This window comes from Henckelia pumila, chromosome 3 (genome assembly GCF_033568475.1).
Source record: "Henckelia pumila isolate YLH828 chromosome 3, ASM3356847v2, whole genome shotgun sequence".
Taxonomy (NCBI): domain Eukaryota; kingdom Viridiplantae; phylum Streptophyta; class Magnoliopsida; order Lamiales; family Gesneriaceae; genus Henckelia; species Henckelia pumila.
Genome location: NC_133122.1, coordinates 111,967,892 through 111,975,112, shown reverse-complemented (window position 1 = coordinate 111,975,112; position 7,221 = coordinate 111,967,892).

Below are 7,221 nucleotides of genomic sequence, written 5' to 3'. Positions count from 1 at the left end.
TTGTCGATTGTTTCTCACTAAAGATTTTCAGATACAAGTTATCTGAAGGTTTTCTTTTGTTTAAATTGTCGTGATTTTTGTTGTTAATCGTACCGGCGATTAAGGATGAAAATCCAAAATTCTATCAATTTTACTTGTTTCAAAGATTGGGCAAAACTTTGGATCTTTTGTTTATTGATTAGAGGGTGCGATTCAAACTGTAATCGTGTTTGCTAATCTTACACATCAAGATTCATATCAGATAATAAACATGCTTAAAAAATAAATACACAATCAGATCGACTCGATCTACCCCGCTCATTCTAGTTCAGTCCAAGAACTAACTTAGCTCTGATACCACCTGTTGTGGGCCTCGGGTTGCTAATATCATTCTTAGGGCAATTAGTAATTAAACATCATTAATTAAACAAGAAAGGAAAAAGATCAAACAAATTTTTTTCTTCATATATGGGTGCGCTTGGTAGGTCAAAAACCGCCGACCGAGCTCCCCCCCTAACCCAACTTTGGGTTGGGGATTTTGAGCTGCGCCAGGTCTGCCAAAAAGAGCAGATCGGGTTCAGCTCTGGGCAGTCCTTTGCTCTATTTTTCAGCAGCAAAATATGATCCTTCCAATCCATTCCAATCCATGGTTGACAAGTCTAGAACATGTATAAATACAAAAAACAAGATCTAAACATATTTATAACAAGTTGATACATCAAATAAACAACTTGAAATCCAACAAACACATGAAATTATACAAGTGTTCATCAACTTCTCAAGCACAATATTCACTAGTGTTTTCCAACATGCTTGCTAGGACTAAAGTACACATCGATTCAACTATAAACAACCCGAGTCCACGTCTAATCTTCTCTCATGAGCTACCCTCGTTGACTTTGACCAGATTCTGCCCCATCTGTCGTCATGCATACATACAAAACAAGACAACAGCCCGATGAACTCCGGTGAGAATACAATTCTTAGTATAATCAACATATACATGCGTTAAATAAATTCATATCGATTCTAAACATTTCAACTCAAGAATAGAATAAACGCATATATAAAGAATTGATTCCTATCACTCTCTTTGCCATCAAGATTCGTATACGATCTTGACATGGATATCCATCTATCATCGTCTCATCAGACTAGAAAATAAGGTCCATTTGACCTTGGCATAAGAATCAATTCATATCTCAAATCATAACATATCACATAAAGATCCACTACCTGAAATGGATCGACAACACCAATAATATAAACACAAACGATAAACAAGTATGTGGTTTTTGCGGAATAACTCAAGAAGCGTCATTCTTGAGTATTAAATTACTGACTCTCGATGTTGTCTTATACCTTCTCGTTTTGTTTCGGTTCTTGCGGCTTCAATTCTGAAACACAACAATAAGAACACATATATCAAATTCTAACCAACTACCCAACTCCATCATCATTCAATCTTCACAATCAAACAATTTCAAACCTAGCTCAACTCCTTCGTCGGTTCGAAATCAAACTTCTAGAGTTCACGAATCTCATAGCAAACTGAAACAAGGTGATCATAAGCTCAATATATCACAAAGAACTCATATCAAATTCAGTTCAAACAACAAGATATCAAAATGGCTTAAAATCATCAACCGATGGTGTAACAACTGAAAATCGGTAACCGAAATGATATCAAACTCATTATATCTTTCATAATACTTCATAAACATGCTATACCAACAATACATCACCATAAACACAAACTAGCAGAACATTAGAAATAGAGGGGGACTAGACCAAAACCTCTCCAAAGGCTGCAAAAGTACATCAAATCATAAAACATAAAACATAAAAGACTACAGGAGTTCATAATATATATCAAAACATCAGTGGGCAAGGAGAAGTATGCAGTAAACGCCCACCTAAGATAACTTCCATCAAACAGCAACTCAAGGAGGCCGCCCTAAGGAAGCCCGTTGTATGCGCTGCTGTGTCAAAGATTCATAGCGCTTCTGAGAGCGCATGAAAACAGATAGATAAGGGGGATGACTCACAGAGGCATGAGAAGCCGTCAAAATTTTTGCCTTCTTTACCTGATCAAAAGCAACATCAACCACTGGAAATGAAACAGGGGATGACGGAACAAGGGTCAGACCCTGACCATCAACAGGAACATCAGGTTGTGGTATATCCATGTCCACCACCTCAACCTGTCCAGACTCATCCTTAATAATCAACTGCGAGTCTGAAGCAGTGCTAGTACCAAAAGCAATTGAACTCTGACCCATATCCTCATTTAAGTCCCGGAGAGCCTCAAATGGGTTCAACGAATACTAGGGAAAAACACGACCCTGATCCCGATGATGTCGCTGTCAAACCTTCTTCTGAATCCACCCATCCACTGCAATCGAAGGACCAACACTGGAGGGAGGAACCAGATCCTGCTGGCTAGCCTGAGATTGACCCCCAGGAGGAGGGGCTGAAGCCTGCGGAAGCTGAGAAGACTTACCCTTACCTCGGGGATGTCGCCTACGTCGAGAGGGGCCATTTCGAGAGAAAAACTCAAGGGAATGGCCCAGCATAAGACAATGAGTACAAAAGTGGGGAACCTGCTCATAAACAACCTCAACTGTCTGACAGTGGTCACCCCAACCAACCCAAATACGCTCCGGACGATCCAATAGAACATCCATCTCAACAATCACACGAGCAAAAGACCCATTGGAACCATCAACAGTAATCTCATAAATCTTAACAAGGTTATCTAGGATCTTGGCTATCGGGTACAAACTCTTTATATCATAAAGGTGTAGGGGTAAATCTGGAAATTTGACCCAAACCGGAACCACTGAAGACTCCTCCTCAGCATACCAGCAGCTATAAAAATCGAACCACCAGCTGGAAATCATAATAAACTCCTACACGCTCGTTCTTCAATTCGGTTTCGATAAGATACTGCATATACTCTCAAAGACATGCATAAATACACGAATTCTGATCTCTAGCATATCTCAATCTTCAAAACATGCTGGAACATAAATAAATTTACATCAATTCGAAGCTTTCGTCGCAAGGATTACGGAACTATATTCAAAATTAAAATCGGACAGCCGGATCAAAAGATATGAGCTTCAAAAGATCAAGATTGTTTGAGAAATCTGAATTGGAAGAAGAGTTATCGGTTCTTGCTCTACATTCTGATGTACACGTGAATATGCTGACTAATCAATTCAAAATTAGATATATTCAAAACAAATTTCCATTTAATCCCTCAACTCTTCAATATTTGCAATTCGGTCCTCAACCCTCTTTTTAATTCAATTAAAATCCTAAATAATTTAAGAATATTAGAATTTAAATATAAACTCTAAAAATTCTCAAATTAAATAATCTCGGATTAAAATTAAATAATCTCGGATTAAATCAAATAATCCCGGGTGTAGCACCTAGAATTTCATAATTCGAATTTCATGCCTAAATTTATTTTCAATAATTATGATTTTAATTGCTTGGAATTAATTGTTTAAGTTTCCTTTAGAGTTTAAGTGCTCAAATATTTTAAGTTATTCATTATTGAGATTTTTGAGTCAGTGACTTCTGGTTCCGGTGTTCGGCGATGGTGCATTTCGGCGGTAAATTCCAAGATTTTATTTTAAAAAGTTAAGTAGGGAGGAAGGAGGAAATTAGATGAGAGTTTAAAAGTTAGAAGTTTCCGGGTATCAGAAATCATTTTTTTATCGCAACATTGGGATTATTCTTTAAATTTTTCAAAAGTTAGAATTTTCTTAAACCCGGATTAGTAAAAACCAATTTAATATTTTTAATTTGGGGTTTTTAAACTTAGGAATTTTATTAGTTTAAGTGAATAGGCAAAAGTTGTAGTACTTTAAAGTTGTACTTTTAAAGCAACATTCACACCTACTTTTATATACTTACACCTATACATATACACACCTGTACACCTCACACACACCTTTTTATCCCAAAACAAAACAAAATAAATCATTTTTACCAACCCTAACCCCAAGGGAACCCTAGTAGCCTCCTCCCCAACTCTCTTTCTCTCCATTTCCTCTTCCCCTTTGGCCGCCACTTCCTCCAGCCCTCCGGCCGCCGCCTTCGTCCCTAAGCCACCATAGCTGAATGGTGTTCGCGTGTAGGAGGTGTAGCTTAGTGTTAGGGCCGAGTTGTTCACCCTTTCTCCTTCATTTATTTGAGTTTTCTTAGTAGAGGCAAGTATAGGCTTTTCTTGGGCATTCAAGCTAGCTATTATGTTCTTGTGCTAAATCCATTTTTAATTTCGAAATGCCTATATTTATTTGACATGTTGGGTTTGAATTTTTCAAGTTTTTCAGCCAATATTTTTGTAAAATTCGAAATATGCATTTGTGTGGCAAGGTTTGAGAGTTGCATGATGAAACTTGACTTGAGATGTGAAGGGTTCTCCTTGCACTTTGTCATTTTCAAAAATTTCAGAAATGTGCATGACCTAATTTCAAAAATTTCATGGTGTTAGGGCTGTGTTTGAAGTATGTGTAGTGCATTTTGTTGTTTGGAAATTGGCTTCATTGATTGTTCAAGAATTTAAGACACATTGGTGCATAATCTTGGTGTTTTCGAATTGTGGGGTTGAAGAGAGGTTGAGGGCTACCTAGGTGTTTGTGTTAAGTCCTAAGACATGTCAATAGGTGTTTTTGGTGGTTTGGAAGGAGGTAGAGGTAAGGAAAAAGGGCATTGAGTTGATTCCTAAAAGTAGAAGTGAAGTAGAATGATGGATGCATTGTGAAGGGGTTAATGAATTTGGGGCAGGGGAGGCATCAAATCAGGTCTGTTCGTGTCATGGGCTGGTCCTAGGTCAAGGTTATGATTTTGTGGTTGTGCGGTATAAATTGGGCTCGTTTCGGTTAAGATTTAGATAGGTTAAGGGTCTTTTAAGTTTAAGGTGCTGGTGCAGAATTTTTAAGAGGAAAAGGGGCTGTCCGGGAATGGTTTTTGTTTGGATTGCTTGGGATGTAAAATGAAGTCACAACCTAGTCCTATGGTTATTTTTTAGTGTTTCGAGAGTGTCGGTTTGAGCGGGGTCGAATTAGGTTAAGGTAAGGTCGAGATAATGGCTTTTATGTTCGATTTCTCGGGTTATGCCTTTTTTTTGTGAGAATTAGAGCTAAGGTTGGGTATTCCCACCTAGGGGCAGCCACTCTTACGCCTAACACCCACATTTTTGTGTTGAGTTTCATTCCTAAATTTGCATTCTTGTGTGCTTGTGTGGGGACCCGGGTTGCTAATCTCATCTTAGGGCAATTAACGATTAATAGACAATTAATCGAACAAGAAAAGAATATTCAAACCAAGAGCTAAATTTTTTTTTAAAAAAAAACTGAGCACCTCGCTCGATCGGGTAAACTTGCCCGATCGAGCGAGCAAGAATATCCTGCTCTCGGGCCTGAACATATTTGGCCTCGCTCGATCGGTGGAACTCACCCGATCGAGCGAGCCCCAAATCCTTATTTCTCTGTTTTGAACAAACACAGGCCGCGCTCGATTGGTGGACTTTACCCGATCGAGCGGGCTACTCTGCTTCAAAATACTGCTTCTTTTGCTGATAAAATTAATTATCAACTCCAAGTCATGATGTCTAAAATAAAATAACATGTATATAAGCTATTCAACATGATTCTACATATTTTACATGCATTCAAACTAATATCAAGTGATCTAGAATACATGAACTCTCAAATATAAATCAATACTTGACAAAAACAACCTATACAAAGGTTCTTGCTTTCTAACATGTTTACCAAATCATAAATACATGTCATCTGCTTATAACCCAAATCACCACATGCTATCTCTCTTCTCAAGCTATCCAAGACAACTCTAGCTTGATCTTGCCCCAACCTGATGCAATGTACACATACAAACAAAGCAACAGCCGGATAACTCCGGTGAGAATATATCTCAGTATAAAAGACATGCATATACATTATGAAAGCATATGAAATCTATTTGCTATAAAACTCTAAAATCATAAAACATGTAATAACATGTAAATCATAGAATCATCATCGACGCTTAAACTCTTAACACATAATGATTCATCTAAAGCAATAGCACACATTCATATCTAGAATAGTGTATCACAACATGCTAGCAGTTATAACTGCATAATCTAAACCATAGAAAACTCTAGATTAACGCATAAATGCAATGCATGTGCCAAGGAAAAGGCTATCAAATCTGATACCAATAAGCTTAGTTCTTGGGATCCCGGGGAATAAAATCTTTAACTAACCACCAGTTCTCCCAATCGAGGTAGAGTTAAATATCTTAATTACCCTGACTTTGGTGCAATTATAGTGAGTCATCTAGCTCTGGTTATAAATCTATATTCCGTGCCATGAGTCATCTGACTCTGGAAGTAAATCTACATTCCATGCCACTCAACTACAGTTCTCCAAACGTCATATGCACTGTAGGCCATTCTGCCCTCTGTGCTATTCAAGGTAGGGTTCAAGATGAATGCAACATAATCTGTATGCATTAATCAAATAAATACTGATAAACATATTGAACACATAAGTCAATATTCATAGCAACAAAAGCAAGTAAATCACATAAGAGCACTTAAACAACTAAGTATGTGATTTAAGGATAACTCGAAAACCACCAAGTTCTCGAGTTGATCTACCTGGCAAGAATAATGTCAACTCATACCTTTCATCGCGATTCAAACATCTTGAATCTGTTGCCAATGCTGAGTATCTCAAAGCTAGCCAAATCAGTCATACAATGCTGCTAATTTCAATCAGTGCTACTTGAAGGTATTCTTGATTCAACTTCAAACACTTCAAGTCATTCGAACTTGAACTCGTCGATTCAACTTCGATAATCTTCACTTCAAATCTGAAATGGTTTATAACATAGCTAAACATCAATATCCAATCTGAATCGATGTTTCTTTAAAGCTTATATAGTTCAAATCTTGCTAATACAATCGGAATTCAAACCGATGTCGCAACTATTCGAGTCCGATAAATCTTTCGATTCAACTATCATTATATCTTCATTCTAAACATAATCTCATATTCAATTCATCCACAATAAACTTGAAGATGAGCTCTAGACATTTAGAATGCATAACAATTCAAAATCTTGAACCGGCGGCGTAACGGTACGATTTCGGTCTTTCCAAAAGCTTAAACATCAATAATACAATCATATAAACCAATAATCATCACCATTTAATCA